We start from the raw sequence: 19,847 nt of genomic DNA, 5'->3' as shown, positions 1-19,847 counted from the left end.
TACACGCCATCAGGCGGAAGCAGCAGCTTCCCGCCATCGAAGAGACGCCTTTCATCGTGCTCTTCCCCAAGGGGCACACCAGTCTGAAGGAGTTGAGTAGCAAGGTAAAGAAAGTGGGACCAGTCGTCGTCCGGTGGGTGGCCTACCGGAGCAAAGAACCGCACGTGACCCAGTGCAAGAACTGCTTGCAGTTCGGTCACGGAACCAGTAACTGCCATCTCAAGCCCAGGTGCAGCAGCTGTGGGGGTGCCCACAGCACAGAAAAGTGCAAAGCTGAAGAAACGGAAGCCAAGAAGTGTGTCAACTGCTCTGGATCTCACGAGGGTCTGGACCGCAGCTGTCCCAAACGTGCGCAGTTCATCCAGTCGAGGCAGCAGGCGTCCACGCCGAAGCCGCCAGCATGGAAAAAGGACAAACAGACTCCGGCAGGAGCCGCGTTTACCGCGGCGGATTTTCCTCCGCTACCTGGAGCGGTGCCGTCCGTTGAACCGGAAAATAAACATCCTCGTCCCGCAGGAAGAAGTCGAGAAGATACTGGCGCCGGCGCCGGTGCAACCCGAAGGAGCAACAAGGCGAACGGAAGCTGTACAGCGAGTCGGAGCTGTGGGCCATTTACCGAGAATACCGAGTACGCTTGAGGCATTGCAAGACACCCGAGGAACAGATTGATGTGATCGCACACTTGCTGACACATGGCACGAGCAAATGATCATCTAATTCAGTTACGGTTTTTTTCTTTTCTTTTATTATTTTTTGTACTATTGATCCTCGGTCCTAACCTGGTCACAGCACCTAAAAGGACCTAATAAAAATAAGTTATGAACAAAAAAAAAAAAAGGTTGTTCCAGCACGTGGTTCCGGCGACGAGCACACTTTTTCCGCTCATCGTTGTGTGTCTCGGGATGATGAACGAGCGGGTCCGTTCTAACTGTCCTCTCACCAGATGTTGTTGGAGGTACTCCGGCAAGTTTCCATCGTACCCCTTCTTCATGAAACAGCTTGTCCGAAGCTGGTAGTTGATCGGCAAATCGTGTCCAAGTAGGGTGTGTCGCACTGCTGCGGTTGTATCTCGACGGCGCAGGTTGTATACAAAACGCACTGCCGACTTGAAGCACCGGTGGAGTTGCTCCTTAAGCGCCGCAGAGAGCCCGTGAATGTCACAGTAGGTAATCAACGGCACTATCACAGCTTGGACCAGCTTGCGCCGTGTGGGTTGAGAGAGGACCGCCGCAAAGCGACGGAACGTCCTCAGGGTGTTATAGACTCTCTGGGTCACACTGTTGGTTTGATGCTTCCAGGTCATGTTGTTGTCCAGCTGGAGACCAAGATTGACAACTTTCTCGCACAGTGGAACAACTTCCCCGCTGAATACGATGTCCGTGTGGGGTTGAACGGAACCTGCTTTGGTGAAGACGATGGCCTGTGTTTTTTTGGGGTTTGGGTGAAGTTGATTTTGGTAGGCCCAGTTTGTGATCGCAGCTAAGTCGGTGTTGATGCTGGCAATCAGTACTTCGATCTGCTCAATCGGTCCAGACACGTAAATTTGTAAGTCATCAGCGTACAGTTGGTACTCGCATCTCAGGACTCCGGGTAAGCTGTTGATGAAAAGGCTGAACAGCAGCGCACTGAGACAGGACCCCTGCGGTGTACCATCGGTGACATCCCGTACAGCTGAGACTTTATCGCCGAGACGGACGCTTTGCTTTCTTTGGCCAAGGAACGATGCGACCAACTTGCAAGCAGCGCTCGAGAACCTGAATTCCCGATTCAGCTTGTTCTCAAGCAGGTGATGGTTGACGCAGTTAAACGCAAGCGAAAAGTCGAATTTAAGCATCTTTGTAAATTTTAAGCGAAGTTGGATGAGATTAACCCATTGATACCCGAGCTGAAGTTGATGTAAAAGCAGTTTTTCATGCAAAAATGACATTTTTAAATCGCTAATAACTTTTCAGGATCGAGTTTTACAGCTTTGGTATGTTCTACAAAGTTGTAGAGCATTAAATTTTGAATAAGAATCTCACTTTTGGGAAAATTTGGATGGAAGTAGCGCACCGTGCAGACCAAGCCGTAAGAAACTAGGGTTTTCCATAAATTTTTTCGATTTTTCCCATACAAACTTTACCTCCGAGTATCAATGGGTAAATGTTGACCGATTTTGCTCATATTTGGCCCAGAGTCCTAAAATATGTCAAGGAACAATATTCATCTTGTGGAGCGAGGTTTTGAAAAAAAGTTCCATATTCTGGGCACCCTAGTATGTAGTTATGTAACACATGACCAATATGACAAAGAATTTTGCACAAAGCTCTTAAAATTATTCTATTTTATTAAATTTAAATAATTTTGTTGGGATTGCCAGTTTGTGATCAACACTGTCGAAATATCAATTGCCATGTCAAAAAAAAAAATCAAATTATTCGCTCTACAGCATTGGCTTGGCGTTCTCTCGATTGCGAGATTCCTACTCGAAACTAGGTGTCCGAAGGCTTGATTGTTGAGGCAATTGCAAACCTCTTTTTACACCTTAGCTTCCATCTACCCCGGGATTCGAACTGACGACCTTTGGATTGTTAAGTCCAACTGCCTACCAGCGACTCCACCGAGGCGGGACCCAGGGAGACGACTCCTACACCTGGACTGAGCTAACGACCTAACCTTTTTCAGGTTAGTCCGGGGCCAACATTTACTTCCCGTCCGACGGAAGGCGTGATCAGACAAATCTCGTCTCGAAAAATGCCACCGGGACCGTCTGGGATCGAACCTAGGCCAACTGGGTGAGAGGCAATCACGCTTACCCCTACACCACGGTCCCGGCTTGCCATGTATGATACCAATAACGTCATGATTCGAAATCCAGACACTTAGTAGCATATCATTTTTGTTATTGCTTGTAAATTCTATGCTCAAGATAGCTTCCTTGGAGAGCTCTAGTAGAACTCCTGGAAATTTTTGTTTACCCGATGCCTTTGAAAAGTTTTAGTGAAATGTTTCACATTTTAGGCACAGGCACACTCATATTATTTTCTAGTTTATTTGTTTTAGTCAATAGCCTCCAAATAAGTTTGAAATGAGAGTTGAAATTTTTTATGCGAAATTATTTCAGAATCATTAAAACATAAACATTTAAATGAAGCTCGAGATATCGAAGGCGAAATTATAAATTCCAACAGTATTTTTTTTTTTTTTTTGCTACCCAGAATCTGGAGAAAATTATAGATTCATTTGTGTATATCCCTGACCAAATTAACAAAATCTAACGAATACATTTTTGGAACTCTTTAAATTTATTTGGTTTAAAAGTTTTTTTTACATAAATCGGATTCAAAAACAAACCATTCTTTCCATTGAGATTCCCTCTTTATTCTCCTCGGGTGCCCAGACACGTGCGAGGCATTTTTTCCCCCGCATTCATTCTTCAGACAAGTACGAAGAAAAGCGGTGTGCGGTTTTCTTTTCTGTCATAACTTGAAGACTCAAAGAAAGAAAGAGAGATAGCGGGAAAAAAATCATCCTCCTCGAAATGGCCGCCCAAGACCGTCGTCATCGTCAGGGCAGAAGAAAGCCATCTTCAGATTACTCTCGGACGGGAGCTTTCCACTTGCTCATCACTCGAAACTCATTACATCGTCGTTCTTGGGCGCTTGATGAGCTTTGAGGGGGTTTGTTGGGCGGTGGGTGAGCCTCTTGTTGACCCAAAGCCGAGGTCGATGCGATTGACGTTGAGATGACGCGTGGATGGGTTCAGGGGTTTCTTAGAGGGTTTTTTTTTCGTGATTGGTGGATGGGTGAATTTTCTACCTGTTTTTTGGTTGATAGATTAATATGAATTATTTAATTCGTTAATTTAAGTCAGGACAACATTCAGTCTTTAAAAATTGGATGAGTTAAAAACCATTTATAAAGATGATTCCTAGGACATTATATTTCCAATCATTTTGAATCGTGTCATAAACGATCAATGGTTCAGTTGATTGATTCTCGTGTAACTTTTATTTCGATATAATAACAATTACATGACGCGTATTCTTTGAACCTATTTTCGTTCCACGAAATCAGGATTAAAATGCAATATTCTTGGAAGCCAATCAAATTTCCATTTTTTGCAATGGTTTAACCCACGTGCATTTATTTTTACAACGAATTATACAGCCAGTGGCTCGGACGCGTAAGCCTTATAAAAATAAAAATTGCTGCTAAAATTAACATGCACTCAAACCACCCCACAGACACAATAACAAAAAATCCCTCCAGCGAATCCCATTTATCTATCAAAACCACTCCCACTAATGACTCATGACCCTGCGGCAAAGTGAGCTTTTATTTCACACACACTCAACCCACCGCAGGGCAGTGCAAATTCACACAAAGCTTTCCCGGCTCACATCCGGAAAATACCCCGCTCTCCCGCCTCATCCTACCCACTTACCCCCTAAAATAGCCACCATCATGTTGTTTTTTTATTGCACGCCCCCCAATCATTCAAGTATGGTGATGAAAGCTGAGTCACGTTTTGATTGACGTTGGACTGAAAATAAACGTCACCCCCTTCCGCCTCCCCTTAATACAGCATCCCCTTCCCCCCACCCGTTCGTCATCAACGTCAGCAAAAGCGCGCGAAACAAATAGGCTTTAGAGGGGAGCAGGACTTACGCTCCAAATCCTGCGGGACCTGTCTCGGGATCCTTAAGAGAGGACGTTATTAAGAGGGCAGCAGCCTCGGCGTCAATGGCGGTGACGTGGCGATGACAGTGATGTGATGGCGAAGAATGGTAACGGTTAGGGGTTAAAGGGAAGTGGAAGGGAAATGGCACGCGAGTGGAAAGATCAACGACATTTGCCTAAGAATGGAGCCGATTGACCTCTTTTTCATGCTAAATTTGCTATAAATAGTTATCAGAACAATAAATCGATAAAAAATAAATACAAATTAATCATCAAAATTTATAAAGTGAGCAGTTCTCTAGGATTTCGGTCATTCGATTTTTTTTTGTATTTTTTAATCCGACTGAAACTTTTTTGGTGCCTTCGGTATGCCCAAAGAAGCCATTTTGCATCATTAGTTTGTCCATATAATTTTCCATACAAATTTGGCAGCTGTCCATACAAAAATGATGTATGAAAATTCAAAAATCTGTATCTTTTGAAGGAATTTTTTGATCGATTTGGTGTCTTCGGCAAAGTTGTAGGTATGGATACGGACTACACTGGAAAAAAATAATACACGGTAAAAAAAATTTGGTGATTTTTTTATTTAACTTTTTAACACTAAAACTTGATTTGCAAAAAAACACTATTTTTAATTTTTTTTATTTTTTGATATGTTTTAGAGGACATAAAATGCCAACTTTTCAGAAATTTCCAGGTTGTGCAAAAAATCATTGACCGAGTTATGAATTTTTGAATCAATACTGATTTTTTCAAAAAATCGAAATTTTGGTCGCAAAAATTTTTCAACTTCATTTTTAGATGTAAAATTGAATTTGCAATCAAAAAGTACTTTAGTGAAATTTTGATAAAGTGCACCGTTTTCAAGTTATAGCCATTTTCATGTATCTTTTTTCAAAATAGTCGCAGTTTTTCATTTTTTTAAATTAGTGCACATGTTTGTCCACTTTTGAAAAACATATTTTTGAAAAGCTGAGAAAATTCTCTATATTTTGCTTCATCGGACTTTGTTGATACGACCTTTAGTTGCTGAGATATTGCCATGCAAAGGTTAAAAAACAGGAAAATTGATGTTTTCGAAGTCTCACCCAAACAGCCCACCATTTTTTAATGTCGATATCTCAGCAACTAATGGTCCGATTTTCAATGTTAAAATATGAAACATTTGTGAAATTTTCCGACTAACATTTCAAAAAGGCCAAACATTCAATATTACGCCCTTTTAAAATGTTAGTCTTGATTTGAAAATTTCGAAAATATTTTTTTTGAAAAGATCGGAAAAATTCACAAATGTTTCATATTTTAACATTGAAAATCGGACCATTAGTTGCTGAGATATCGACATTAAAAAATGGTGGGCTGTTTGGGTGAGACTTAGAAAACATCAATTTTCCTGTTTTTAAACCTTTGCATTGCAATATCTCAGCAACTAAAGGTCGTATCAACAAAGTCCGAGGAAGCAAAATATAGAGAATTATCTCAGCTTTTCAAAAATATTTTTTTCAGAAGTGGACAAACATGTGCACTAATTTTAAAAAATGAAAAACTGTGACTATTTCGGAAAAAGTTACATAAAAATGGCTATAACTTGAAAACGGTGCACTTTATCAAAATTTCACTAAAGTACTTTTTGATTGCAAATTCAATTTTACATCGAAAAATGAAGTTGAAAAATTTTTGCGACCAAAATTTCGATTTTTTGAAAAATCAGTATTGATTAAAAATTCATAACTCGGTCAATGATTTTGCACAACCTGGAAATTTCTGAAAAGTTGGCATTTTATGTCCTCTAAAACATATCAAAATAAAAAATTAAAAATAGTGTTTTTGCAAATCAAGTTTTAGTGTTAAAGTTAAATAAAAAATCACCAAATTTTACCGTGTATTATTTTTTCCAGTGTAGTCCGTATCCATACCTACAACTTTGCCGAAGACACCAAATCGATCAAAAATTCCTTCAAAAGATACAGATTTTTGAATTTTCATACATCATTTTTGTATGGACAGCTGCCAAATTTGTATGGAAAATTATATGGACAAACTAATGATGCAAAATGGCTTCTTTGGGCATACCGAAGGCACCAAAAAAGTTTCAGTCGGATTAAAAAATACAAATATTAAAATTGAAGAAAAAAGACCGATTTCGTAGAGAATTGCTCAAGTGGTTTTTTATAACACAAGTTTTGAAAAAAAATTAACATTTCAACACTAAATGGATTCTGAAATAGTAGTTTATGCTACAAAAAGCTGAGTGCTGAAAATATGATGTTTTGCAACCAATACAATACAGGATTTTTATGAATTCCGGATAGAGCGTCCAATTTCCTGGGGTTACAAAATTCCCGAGAAACGGGAAATTTGAAATTTAACGAAATTTAATTTAACTGTTTCTGGTTAATATTTTGCAACAGAATTGTATAAAATGCTTGACTGCTTGAAAAAATCATGCAACTTTGAGAAAATATTTAAATTTTCTTTGTTTTTGCTGTTTTAAAATCGTACCAAATTAAAAAAAAATATTATTAATATTTTTTGCTGAGTCATATTTTTTTCATCTAGGTTTTTCGACAGGGAAAATCTATGCCTCACAACAATAAAATTACTTTTAAATTTGTCTCAATGACCATCAAGTTGAAATGGAAAAAAATCATGCAGAAATAATATTTTGAAAGCATAAAACTTATTCCAGAACAAGTATTTTCAACTAGTGAATAAATAGATAATCATTGAATTTGCCTTTAAAATCTGATTTATAGCGCTATAAAACTTGAAACACTATTTGATGAAACCAAAACTCAAAGTTCTAAAATATGTGTATGGTTGCATTCTTTGGGTTAATTTCATATGATACGAAGTTGTTTTTTAATGATTTTTCACGGCGTGATTTTAGTTATACGGTTATATGGCCTAATACATTAATTAGATGAAAATAATTTTCATAGTGTAAAAGTGGTTGAAATGAAACGATAAATAACGGATAACAAAAATAAATGGAATTATGATGTCCATATGTTTAGTCCAGTTGTTTCTTAACCGTTTTCATGCCACCTCCCCTTGGCTAATTTTCAAGAGCTCTATTCCCCCCACACATTATAGATTTTTGGTTTCAGCGTATAGATATTTAAATTTGATAAACAATTAGGTTTCATAACAAGAGTAAATAAATCACACAAAGCACTTCTCAAGTCTTAGAGAATACATTACAGCAATTCCATTTGAAAAGTGCCTAAACCAAAAAATAAGTTCTCCTATCGGGCTCAAAATTTTTCTGGGGGTTCCTTGGGCAAAATAATTAGACCTGTATTTTTTTGTTTGGGCATTAGGGTGACCTACATCATGCTAGGGTGGTTAAAAGAATAGCAATTTTCGTCATTTTCAAAAGTTGTTCAATTACGAAAATTTTGGTACCCAAACATGTATAGGTCATCGCTGAAATTTTTAAGTTATCACAGTTTTAGTGAAACAAGTTGTTTTTTTTGCCGATTTCGTCATTTTTCTGTTTTTGCGCGTGACGCGTCGAAAAACTCAGTTTTTATTTTCAAAAAAACATATCTCGGAAACGTACGATTCGACATCGCCAAATTTTTGATATGTTATGTGAATTTTTCCGAGGAATCCGATAAACATATTTTCAGACATAGACTCTTTGGTCCAGACACGGTCAAAACGCCATTTTAAGTTTTCATACGAATTTTTCAAATGTTAAGCTAGATTTTTCTCAAATAGCTAAACTCATAACCTTTTTTTTGCGTCCAAGATAGCTAAAATCGGATGAAATGACGCGGAGATATGTTTTTTTTGAAAAAAGTGGTTTTTGCGAAAAATGACGAATATTGCTATTTTTAACCACCCTAGCACGATGTTGGTCACCCTAATGGCCAAACAAAAAAATACGGGTCTAATTATTTTGGCCAAAGTACCCCCAGAATTTTGAGCCCGATCGGAGAACTTTTTTTCGGTTTAGGCTCTTTTCAAATGGAATTGCTGTTACATACATATATTCTTACAAAAATAATAGTGATCTGTTAAAAATTTAAAGCCTGTTCAATTTTGGAAAAATATTAAAAACTGTGAAAATTTATGAAAAATACATTATTAGGCCACCATCCTTGCGATTTATTTGCAAGCAATGTTATGAACGTGAAATTTCGCGAAGATAGAGTATATTTCTGCACTCCTGTTTGAAGACATCAAAATATACAAGTGCTAAAAACATTAACTTCTCAGCACTATCTTCAGTGATGGAATTCGAGCGAGAAGAGAACTTGTAGTCCTTTCCGCTACTCGCTCACGTTCTCCTTTTTGCTCACGCTCTTCTTCACGCTGCGAGCGCTCAGGAACGTTTCGAGAACTAAAGAGAAAGAGGGAGAGAGAATTCTTGCTAGAGCGCACTGGTTAATTTTGAACGCAACAAAATATTTTGTTCAATAAACCTTCAACCAACAAAATGTTGAGTTAAATCAAACTTGATTCTTCTCAATTCCACAAAAGTTTTTTGATGTCAACAAATATCTTGTTTTCAAATCAACGTCAAAGTTGGTCGTTTCGTTGTTCGAGAGTGACAGTAGTTTCACGAGAGTATTACGAAAAGTACTTTTCAGTACTGTAATTTTTGGTGATGAAAAGTAGGCCGAATGACATGTTTTACAACGGATTTCGATCTGCCTGTTCTAGATTTGATTAAAAAAAAAAAAGTTAAATGTGAGGTATGCCTTATTTTTCTGCCAAAAATATTGAATGTTGACCCAGAAGCTAGCCTGAAAATTTGAGCTAATTTGGTTAAGGTTTAGTTGTTCCAGTTTTAATCTGAAATTAGTATGAAACTTTAATCGATTTACTATGAAGAATTGTAACTTTTCACATCTTCTTATAGAAAATTTCCCTAAACTCTGTCAAATTTTATAATAGGTTTTGATCCGGGGAACAACTTTGTAGAACATTGCAAAGTGCCAGGAATTGATCCCGAAAAGATACAGGATAGTTTTTGGAGTTTACTTTTTCGGCAAAATTGCAAAACATGCTCAAAAAAATAACCTGTTTTTGCTCGGGACAAATTCCTAGAAGAAAACTTTCTAGAAGAAGAATTAAAAAGTGACAAATAAATCAATAAAATTGATTAAAATTCCAGTCAAACTTCAGATCAAAAATTAGGCTTAACCTAATAAGCTAAAATTTTCAGGCTTGCTTCTGGGACTATTGCGCTTGAAAATTCTGGTTGATGCGTTTGAAATTGAACACGTTTGTCTTTTTTTATATATCCGTGAACCACGCTACTCTGTACCTGATGAGTCTGCAAATTAAAGTATTGGACTAGCACTTTATCCTTTTGTTCAATTGAAGGCCTCCTAGAGGTCTCCTAGGAATACGATGAGTTTTTTTTATTAATTGAAAAATTTACAGCAGAGGTCATCCAATAAACTGTATTGTGTAACTTAATCGTCAATTATAAATTAGTAATCATATTTTGATTTTAGAAAATAATTTTTGCTATTTTCAAACTAACAATTCAAATGTCAATTATAAGTTTGGAGTTTTTGATAGTATGTTAATTTTATCAATATATTTATTATCACTGACTTCATCATTGCACCGCACAGACTGTATAGTGTATATACTTATAAACTAAACATTTTTATAAACAGCTTTAAAAAATATTAATCTTTTTGATGTTACCAGAATTCGTTGGCATCAAATTCACTAAGGACACGTTCACTACCTGTAAACCCCGCGCAATAATGACGATGTGCCAGTCAATGACAGCCGCACTTCATCCCCTGACGGCTGGCTGCCAATCTCATTGATGCAACTGGCTGTACCGACAGTTGGCTGACGGGTGGAAGCTCAAGTACAGGTCCCCAAAGGGGAAATCAAATCAAAGGTCCCGACCAGGCTGAGTGATGCAAACTGATGATGGCAAACAAACATGGTCCCCAGTCAAACTGTTTTAACTCTTTTCATTTGATGTTACGCTTTCCTCTCTAGGGGGACGCGCAACTGACGATGGCTTAAAAGGATACTAATGCATTCCGGCAAACTAGTTACAGTGTGCGTCGGTGGTTGGGCAGACTAACTAGCGATGCCATTCGATGTGCGATGCGTTCAGAGGGCACGGGAAAGTTTTGATGCGATTGAACTGTGTGTCACGGTAAGCGTATTATGACATTGATGAGAAAGTTTACATTGGTCTGACTAGCAGACTAATAGGATTAAAAGGTTGTAATGTTTTGTTGTTAACAGAATTATTTGCATTAAAAAGCATTGAAGTAAATCACGGTCAAATGAAAAATCAATCTACATGCTACGGTATTGTTTGACAAGAATCATCGCAAATTATAATTAAACAGCAATTCCCCACGAAAACAACATAATTCGCAAAAATGTTCTTCTAATATCGGGCTCAAAATTGGCCGAAATAATTAAAGGTACCGTTTTATTTGGCTGTATAAGCGCCAATGTATTCAATTTGTTTGGCCATTAAGGTGTCCTACGCCATGTTAGGGTGGTCAAAAAATTGCAATTTTCGTTAATTTTCGCAAAAAATAAATAAAAAAAAAACCGTAACCCCACCTTTGACTGAAATAGTTTAAAATTTCAAAAATCTATCATAGCATTTGGAAAGGTCGTATGAAAAGTCACGTTTTTAAATCCAATCCAATCCAATTAAACATTTTTTTATTAAAAGCTTCTTCATACATGTTCTATTCAGAAAAAAGTTACACTCTAAAAAATACAAATTTTTAAAATAACTTTTTAATACTAAACTAAATTCTAAAAACATAACCAAACGCCGAAAAATTGCCACTTTGGCCATACTGGGACAGATTCCAGAGCATCTGCAGATTGTATGGGAAAAGATGCGTAAAATCAAATTCTGATCACAGGAGACTGAATAAGCAAACAAGCTATACGTCAAGAAACAAAAAAAGACAAGATGAAGTTTGTCGGGGTAAGCTTGTTTTTAAGTAAATTTTTGGGGTTCGTGTTTTTGAAACCGCACTGATCCAGAGCCAGGTTATTCAAAAACATAAAAAAAGTAAAAAAAATGTAAATTAGACCTGTTTATAACTCTCTCGTGGTACTGATCGTGGCAGAGAAGTGTTCAATATAGGTACTTCAAATTATGAAAATAGGATCATGATTAGGATTTTATTAATATTTTTAAATTACTCTTAGCTTTAAGAAAAATGTAATTACAAAAGCCAACTCTGTCCTAACCGGGTCCCAGTACCAAAAACAACCTAATAAAAATAATTTTATGAAAAAAACGTTACTAAATCCACCTTTAGGTGATTGGTGCCTTCCTCACATCCATAAAGTGAATACACTATACAGCATCAAAAACATTTGTAAATAACACTTAATTTTATCAAAATATCTGAGATTCGGCTTCAAAAAAGTGTGTCATAAACACTTTTGATATGGTTGTCAGACCTTCAATCTTTAGGACTCATTAGAAAGGTCTTTTGATTACTCATCCAACGATGGGTCGCATGACAGATCCGGACAACGTATTCATCAAAATATCTGGGATCCGTACTTTGAAAAGTGTATAAATAACACTTAAGTGCTTATAACTTTTGATAGGGTTGTCAAATCTTCAATAATTTGGACTCGTTGGAAAGATCTTTTCAATACCTTTCTAAAAATGTATAACATGACGTTTTCTTACAAAACCCACCCTTTTTTACAATCTTCCGGACTTAAGTCAAAATCGTTTTTTTTTTAGCATAACTTTTGAAGTACTTTTCTAAACTTCATAATATTAACTAGGGTCTTGTGGGACCCTAAGACGGATTGAATGAGACTAAACGGTTCAAATCGGTAAGCCAGTCCGGAAATAATCGTAAGCATATTTTTCGGTGCACGGACTTACAGACATACACACGCACAGACATTTGTTCAGAATTTGATTCTGAGTCTACGAGGTCGAATAAAGAAGTTCATTTTTCGAGTGATTTTATAGCCTTTCCTCATTTAGGTGAGGAAGGCAAAAAGAGTCATTATTTTTTTCATAAGAAAATAAGTTCGAATTGGAAAATGGATTGCATTTTCAGATTAATGGGCCAAATTTTTACCAGGTAAAGATGCAATTTGTATAAAAATAATACATTAAAAAAATTCACTATGTAAAAATCTTCAAATTCATAGAAATTTTCAGTAGAACAAATTTAACATCAAATGTGAAGACTTTTGATAAGGGTTTAGCATTCAGTTTGAAATGCAATTTAAATCGTTATTTTTGTTAGCAAAACATGATTTAAAGAATTCAAGACAAAATTCCACCTTTCTACCAACTTTACCCAAAATTTGTTAGTATAGTAAATATAGTAAATAGGTTAATATCTATATACATAAAAAAAAATCGACGGGATTGTTCGAACGCGAATCAATTCAACACGGAACGTCGGATCGAGGTGCAGAAAATAACCGAAAAAGTAAGTGTTGGTCCTGGCCTAACTTAGAGGTTAGTCGTTAGGTCAGTCCAGGTTTAAAAGCTAGGTTTGAAAAAAGTTTGGATTTCCTCATCGTTTCTAGCCTTTGGAAAACTTGTTTTCAGTAGGAAACTTGCATTATTACCGGCAAGACCATGTTTTAGAGCGAAGAATTTGATTCATCATATCATCTGTTTCTATACAGCAATTCCCCACGAAAACAGCATGGAAAAAAACAAAAGTGCTCGGATCGGGCTCAAAATTTTTCTGGGGGTTCCCTGGCCGAAATAATTAGACCCGTATTTTTTTGTTTGTCCATTAGGGTGACCTACGGCGTGTTAGGTTGGTCTGAAAAATGGCCATTTTCGTCGATTTTCGCAAAAACCACTTTTTTCGAAAAATCATAACTCCTCGCCATTTTAACCGATTTCAATTGTCTTATATGCAAATGAAAGGTGATAAGTTGGCCTTTCAAAGAAAAATAATAAGAAGTTTCAAAAATCTAGGCTAACATATGAAAAGGGCGTATGAAACTTTTAAATGCCGTTTTGGCGGTGTCTGGACCAAAGAGCCTATGTCTGGAAATATTTTTATCGGATTCCCCGGACATTTTTACATAACATACTAAAAAATGGTAGGAGTTCATTAACAGGATTCCGAGATATGATTTTTTGAAAATAAAATCCGTGTTTTTTGACGCGCCACGCGCAAAAACCGGAAAATAACGAAATTGGCAAAAAATCAACTTTTTTCACTAAAACAGCGATAACTTTAAAATTTCAGCGATGACCTATAGATGTTTGGGTACCAAAATTTTCGTGATTAAAAGACGCAACTTTTGGTACCCAGACATGTATAGGTCGTCGCTAAAATTTTAAAGTTATCGCTGTTTTAGTGAAAAAAGCTGATTTTTTGCCAATTTCGTCATTCTCCGGTCTTTGCGCGCGGCGCGTCAAAAAACACGGATTTTATTTTCAAAAAATCATATCTCGGAATCCTGTTAATGAACTCCTCCCATTTTTTAGTATGTTATGTAAAAATGTCTGGGGAATCCGATAAAAATATTTCCAGACATAGGCTCTTTGGTCCAGACACCGCCAAAACGGCATTTAAAAGTTTCATACGCCCTTTCATATGTTAGCCTAGATTTTGAAACTCTTATTATTTTTCTTTGAAAGGCCAACTTATCACCTTTCATTTGCGTATAAGACAATTGAAATCGGTTAAATGGCGAGGAGTTATGATTTTCGAAAAAGTGGTTTTTGCGAAAATCGACGAAAATGGCCATTTTTCAGACCACCCTAACACGCCGTAGGTCACCCTAATGGCCAAACAAAAAAATACGGGTCTAATTATTTCGGCCAGGGAACCCCCAGAAAAATTTTGAGCCCGATCCGAGCACTTTTGTTTTTTTCCATGCTGTTTTCGTGGGGAATTGCTGTATAACAATATCGTTAAATTAGAAAAAACGTTACTTAATCCACCTTTAGGTGGTTGGTGCCTTCCTCACATTCATATATGTCATCATTTCAACAAAATTAAACTTCATTACTCATTTCTATTGATAGGGTTTTCAGATCTTCAATCTTATCGGCAAGGTCTTAATCAAGTTTTTATCAAAATTTTGATAACCTTGCCAACAATGCATACAATATTTTTATCGCAAAATCTGAGACCCGGTTTCAAAAAAAGTACATTCTAGACTCGATTATCCGAAGGCTTTGTCAAAGTTTCACTTCGGATAGTCGAATCACAAAAACATTATTTTTTTTCGTTGTCCTATTTTTTATTGTTAAAATTAAGTCAAGCAAAACAATGTAAATGAGACAATGTGAATTTGTAAACAAGCAGTCTGTCCTGCTCATGTCAGTGGTTGTTTACATTTGACATGAGCAGGACAGCCTGCTTGTTTACAAATTCACATTGGCCCATTTACATTGTTTTGCTTAAAGTTTGACTGCTTTTAAGTGATTTAGATTTTTTAAACCCGAGATGGCGGTGAAAAAATCCCAAATTATTCGTTACGGGATAAAAAACGCTCGCCAAGCGCGCTAACAAACCGAACATCGTTGCGGTAGTGCTACTCTCCACCAGGATGCGTGCGCGTTTCCGTCGATTGTCTGCCAAGCTGGAACCGCTGGAACCACTGCATTTTGAATGTCAAAATCTGTCTGATCTGATTGTTTACGATTCAAAGGAGGACGAGGAGGACCGACAGTAATTTTCTCACAGAACATCAAGGTCCAGTTTGACGATTAGGCAGCAAATTTAAAAAAGTGATACTTACGTAAGTTTTACCGTTTATGCAGTTGAATCTGAAGAGTAACTTAAGCAATTCAAATTTTTCAGGATGTTCAACGTGGTGCACTACTGCAGCTGCAAAATTAATTTTCCTGCTTAAAGTCCACGTCAGCACGCTCCGCACGACGGATCACCCGGCCATGTTTATGGAAGAAATAGACTTAAGACCGTCACGGAATGCAGCCAAACTCGTCCACGGAGTCAGGATTGAAGGAAGTGGTCGTGGTGTAATTTTCGATTCTAGGCATCGGTTCCACGTCAATCATTTGCTGATCATGTCTGGCACGTCCGGGTAAATGGTCAGTGCTTGAGCCAGAATGAGCAAGCAGTACTACGAGTATTGGCCAAATGTTGGAATCCGGAACACGCCGGAACCTCTCCCCGTCAACGCCGTAACGGACTGCTGCCGGACCAGCTCAGCAAAGGGACGTTTGTTTTCCACCGGTATGGAGATATTGAGGTGGCGGGGTGCATACATTGTTAATAAAAATTATGAAAAATATGTTGAGTCTTTTTTTTTAAGTGCCTTTATACTAGCAAAAATTTCAGATTTTGTTCACTCCATCTAAATTCTGAGAATATTTGAAAATACGTTGGATTTCAATCGATTCTGGAATGTTGCAGAGGTGTAAAATCTGAGATCAGTTCTCAAAAAGTGCACGAATAAAAGCTAACTGCTCTCAAATTTTAATAGAGTTAACAGATCTTTATTGCTATAGGATCATTAAAAGGCCTTTTGATTATTCAACTAACGATGGCTCGCATGATGGATTCGGCCATCGTTTGAAAAGTAATATTAAAACTGAAGTGCAAATAACTTTGGATAGGGTTTTCAGATCTTTGATGTTTTTGATTCATTGGAAAGCTATTTAGATTATCTAACTAACGACGAATCGCATAATAGACCCGGTCATCTTTTTCATCGAAATATCTGGAATCAGGCCTCAAAAAATGCGTGTAAATTACACTGAAGTGCTTATAACTTTCGATAGGTTTGTCAAATCTTCAATGTTTTGGGTTTCCTAGAAAGGTCTTTTGATTACCCATCTAATAATGGGTTACATGATAGATCCGGACAACGTTTTTATCAAAATAAATGAGATCCGGCCTCAAAAAAGTGGATAAATAACACTTAAGTGCTTATAGCTTTTGATAGGGTTGTCAGATCTTCAATGTTTTGAGCTCGTTGGAAAGGTCTTTTGATTACCCATCTAATGACGGGTCACATGATAGATCCGGACAACGTTTTTATCAAAATAAATGAGATCCGGCCTAAAAAAAAGTGGATAAATAACACTTAAGTGCTTATAACTTTTGATAGGGTTGTCAGATCTTCAATGTTTTGAGCTCGTTGGAAAGGTCTTATGATTTCCCATCTAGCAATGGGTCGCATAATAGATCCGGACAACGTTTTTATCAAAATAAATGAGATTCGGCCTCAAAAGGTGGATAAATAACACTTAAGTGCTTATAACTTTTGATAGGGTTGTCAGATCTTCAATGTTTTGAGCTCGTTGGAAAGGTCTTTTGATTACCCATCTAGCAATGGGTCGCATGATAGATCCGGACAACGTTTTTATCAAAATAAGCGAGATCCGGCCTCAAAAAAGTGGATAAATAACACTTAAGTGCTTATAACTTTTGATAGGGTTGCCAGATCTTCAATGTTTTGGGCTCGTTGAAAAGGTCTTTTGATTACCCATCTAACGATGGGTCGCATGATAGATCCGGACAACGTTTTCATCAAAATATATGAGATCCGGCCTCAAAAAAAGCGGGTAAATAACACTTAAGTGCTTATAAATCTTGATAGGGTTGTCAGATCTCAAATGTTTAGGACTTGTTGGAAAGGTCTATTGATTACCCATCTAACGAAGGGTCGCATGATAGATCCGGATAACGTTTTCATCAAAATATTTGAGATCCGGCCTCAAAAAAGCGGGTAAATAACTCTTGATAGGGTTGTCAGATCTTAAATGTTTTGGGCTCGTTTGAAAGGTCTTTTGCTTATCCATCTAACGATGGGTCGCATGATAGATCCGGACAACGTTTTCATCAAAATATATGAGATCCGGCCTAGAAAAACGGGTAAATAACACTTAATTGCCAATAACTTTTGATAGGGTTGTCAGATCTACTATGTTTTGGGCTCGTTGGAAAGGTATTTTCAATACCTTTCTAAAAATGTATAACAAGACGGGTTTTCTTACAAAAACCACCCTTTTTACAATCTTTCGAAGTTTAGCTAAAATCGTTTTTTAAGCATAACTTTTGAAGTACTTTTCTAAACTTCATAATATTAACTAGGGTCTTGTGGGACCCCAAGACGGATCGAATGAGACCAAAACGGTCCAAATCGGTTCAGCCAGTCCGGAGATAATCGAGTGCACATTTTTTGGGTGCACGGACTCACATCCAGACACACACACAGACATTTGTTCAGAATTTGTTTCTGAGTCGATAGGTATACGTGAAGGTGGGTCTATGAGGTCGAATAAAGAAGTTCATTTTTCGAGTGATTTTATAGCCTTTCCTCATTGAGGTGAGGAAGGCAAAAAAACATTCCTGGAAACGATTTAACACATTTTAACAAGAAACATCTTATCTCTTGGACCTTCCGCAACCTGTGCAAAGACTGGTTATCCCATAACTCAGCACTCATCCCCAAAAAAACTGTGACCTACAAAACTGCCAGCAAAGTTGACAAACAAGCCCTTTTCCGCAGTGGGTTTGCCTCATAACCAACCACTTTGTCGTCATCCTCCTTCAAGTGTGTTTATCTTTCAAAATCCCGAATATTTTCCCGAGAACTCCTCGTTGTCCACGACACAAGCTGTTCCAAAAATAGCACCGAAAACATCAACAACAACCATCATATTGCGCCATCAAATCCAGATTTGTCAACAGTCTGAAATTTCCGAGGCAACATTCCCCTTAGGACTAATCTTGGCATACGACACGATACAAGAAAAAAAAGTCAGGATAAGAAAAAATAAACTCCACTTACACTTTCACCCGCGACTTGGTGCGCCGTTACTCCTTTTTTTATCTCCTCCGGGGTTTATATCCTCACCCGAAACTGTCTACTTGAACTTTATCAGCCGAAAATTGACTTCCTTTCTTAACCTTTCTGCCTATGCCGGAAGCTCAAACGCACCGTTTGCAAGAAACGACTATCTTCCTTATCGTCGACGACGACGCAGCGAAAAACGCGAATTCTCCGAAATTTCCACAATACAAAAAACACCGCACCCCACTCACACGCGAACTCACGCACGATATCGACTTGGTCGACTTTGGAGGAATTTTCCGAGATAAAGCAAACCCGACTCGCACACACAGAGAGAAAGCGAGGAAAATTGGAAATACTTTTCCGTCTTCCGACACACTCTCACTTCTTTAAGGATTCGATTTTTGGTTGGTTTTTTCTTCCTTTTGAGTCGACTTTAAGTCGACTGGTTTTGTTGTTTTCGCTTGAACGTTTTTTTTTTAGCTATTCCTTTTATATCTTCTTTTCGCGAATTGTTACGCTAGCGATGCATAAGCACTTGTTTCGTCTAGGTGGTCAACATGAGCACTTTTGCACACGTTTAAGGTCGAATTTCGCACCGAAACTCCTCGTGGACACTCGGGGGACGGAACACTGGCACCGGAAATCCTGCCGGACACACAAAACTACCGACAGAGGTCACTACACAGAGAGAGAGGGAGGTTTCTAGTAGGAGCAAAAGCGACAGCGACGGGACACACTACAAAGCCGGAAGTCGGTCCCGCGAGAGGAAGATGGCCAGGATGCCAGGAAAATTCCAAGGACAGACACAGAATACACAGGAGACACAGTGTGGACAGTAGGAAAATTTCGGCCTCCGCGACCGTGACCGACGACGACTGCAGGTCTTCACGTCTGATCCGGTCTGCTGGAACTCTCCCACTTGTCTCGGAATTCTCCGACGACCGGGCGCTTGTATGTGTGCGAACACACGCACCACGCACACACCCAACCACCCTTATTCGCACCGTAGTTATTCCGAAGTGTGCACAGTGTCCTCTCGTGTGGTGATGTTATTCCGGACAACTCACCGCCGTCGCAGCCAGCAGCAGTTTGATATTATTTTGGTAATACACAGCAGAGAGAAGAAAAGAACGCGCGCGCGTGAACCATCCTCGGCGAAGGACACTCTACGACTAACTCGACGAAGTAGGCGACCGAACGCACGAGGACCCGACCCGACAGGATCTTTGTTGTTTTCAAACAAAACGCGCGAGGCGCGCTCTCTCTCCCGCTCTCTTTGGTGCGTGCGGGAAAACAAAGAGAGAGCGCGGCGCCGCTGCTCTCATGAAAACAAGACAGGAAAGTTACGGAGGAGAGGAATTTTTCCGGGGAAAATGGGGTGGGTGGGAGAGGGAAAACGGTGGAAACAGAGAGAACGCACGCGTTGTTTGGGTGGT

The 19,847-nt window shown here is 38.3% G+C and overlaps 1 protein-coding gene across 1 annotated transcript in view; it reads right to left on the bottom strand.

The window, feature by feature from the left end:
• LOC6051233 overlaps positions 1–19,571 on the bottom strand; it is a 182,660-nt gene extending 163,089 nt beyond the window's left edge. Inside the window, exon 1 of the mRNA XM_038253168.1 lies at positions 18,406–19,571. The gene's annotated coding sequence lies outside the window, so the exon portion shown is untranslated. The remainder of the gene's footprint in view (positions 1–18,405) is intronic.
• Between the last annotated feature and the right edge of the window lie 276 nt (positions 19,572–19,847).

The sequence above is a fragment of the Culex quinquefasciatus genome, chromosome 2 (assembly GCF_015732765.1).
Source record: "Culex quinquefasciatus strain JHB chromosome 2, VPISU_Cqui_1.0_pri_paternal, whole genome shotgun sequence".
NCBI classification, from domain to species: Eukaryota; Metazoa; Arthropoda; class Insecta; order Diptera; family Culicidae; genus Culex; species Culex quinquefasciatus.
This window is presented reverse-complemented; position numbering and strand designations above follow the sequence as displayed.